Source organism: Alligator sinensis, unplaced genomic scaffold, assembly GCF_000455745.1.
Source record: "Alligator sinensis unplaced genomic scaffold, ASM45574v1 scaffold1399_1, whole genome shotgun sequence".
Lineage (NCBI taxonomy): Eukaryota > Metazoa > Chordata > Crocodylia > Alligatoridae > Alligator > Alligator sinensis.
The window spans coordinates 71,098-72,909 of NW_005843513.1; the positions used below are offsets into that span (position 1 = coordinate 71,098).

Consider the following 1,812-nt stretch of genomic DNA (forward strand, 5'->3'; position numbering starts at 1 on the left):
AGTGAAATATGAGAGAATCAAATTTCTTGTTGTTGCTTTGAAAAACTCCGTCGAAGTCTATGCTTGGGCTCCAAAGCCGTATCACAAATTTATGGCTTTCAAGGTGAGTAGACTGCCATCTCGGTTTGAACATGCCATTATCACTTTCTGTCCGTTTCTGCTTGTGTTGCTTTGTGTAACATTTATTTTTAATTAAGGAGTGAGTGGATACACTTTTTAAAATTTAGACCATTTAGACAACTGCAAATGCCAGTTGTCTCATAAGTACTTCAGATATGGTTTTACAAGAAGTGACCAGTTTTTGTAATATCTTATTTGAAAATATGTTTGGATACCGAAACAAAATTCTCCCCCACTCATCCTCAAGTTAGGGAAATGAGTGAAAAGGGTGGAAATTTCAAAAGTTCTTACAATGGGCCTTGTTTGAAAAACGAGGGAGTTTTAGGGGCCCTTAATGATGATGGGCCACACGTCCCTATGAAAGCCAGTGGAAGTTGGATACGTAATTCCTTGAGCCTTGTTTTTAGGAATTTGAGCCTGCAACTAAATTTAGTGCACATGAAAAGAGGTCATAATCATAAAAAGAACCTAAAACCAGTCACTCGGCCAGTGGAAGTTGGATACGTAATTCCTTGAGCCTTGTTTTTAGGAATTTGAGCCTGCAACTAAATTTAGTGCACATGAAAAGAGGTCATAATCATAAAAAGAACCTAAAACCAGTCACTCGGGCGTTAATCTTATCAACGCTTTAGGAATACATACCTGATTTTTCTCTTTCAGTCCTTCACTTCACTTCATCACAAACCACTGTCAGTGGACCTGACAGTTGAAAATGGACAACGGTTAAAAGTGATCTATGGCTCATTAGTAGGATTTCACGCCATTGATGTGGACTCGGGATTTGTGTACGACCTGTACTTGCCGACACACGTAAGGTACCTGTCATCTGAAATAATCAAGTCATTTCCATCTTTTTCTCATGGATGTCAATTAATAGTGACCGGCTGAATATTTTGGACCTTATTTTGTATTTTCTGAAAAAACACGGTCTGGGCTAGGAACACAGTGTTATTGTTCCAGCACTTTAAGGTCTCCAAGATTCAGGTTTATGATCTATTTCCTATGCCTGATCCCTGTTTTTCCTGAGGCTTTCTGTAGGTTTATGACTGAGCTAAAGAACATCTAAGCCACACATTGGGAATGGAGTACCTAGAGCTGCTATGTTAATTAGGTATTTTTTTAGCCTCTTCATAAGTTGTTTTTTGTTTTGTTTTTTTCATATTGATGCCAAGCTGATTAAACTATAATTACATTAACTTGAAAATTGGCCCTGATCAGAAAGGATGTCATAGCAGTTTGTCTTTGGATGAATACCACCTTTGTATTGTGATGCTGTACCAAGTTAGAGCACCCATAATGTTAGCAGGAGGAGCTACGTGTAGTTGGTTTCCAGGTATGGGTAAAGTTTACTTCAGCCTTAAGCCCTCGGTTTCCAGGTATGGGTAAAGTTTACTTCAGCCTTAAGCCTCAGTTCTTACGTCGCTTAGCAGATATATGTATAGCTTCCCCCATGAGTAGAGCCAATGTCTCATTTTTAAGTGATTCCAGATCAGAGCTTCACTTTTTAAAATGGGGTTTGCCCCTCTGATGCTGCACCTGAAATGGAAGCCCTAGTTAAATAAACTTACTGGTTTCCATAGTGCCCAGAGCAACCTCTAAAAACTTAGATAATCCAACAGGGAAATAATTCCTCCAAAAGAGCGAGAGGCCTGATGCTATGTAGTCCAGTGCTATTATTCTGTTTGTAACCTT

The 1,812-nt window shown here is 39.0% G+C and overlaps 1 pseudogene; it reads left to right on the forward strand.

Moving 5' to 3' along the window:
* LOC102380385 overlaps positions 1-1,812 on the forward strand; it is a 65,026-nt pseudogene that overhangs the window by 44,431 nt on the left and 18,783 nt on the right.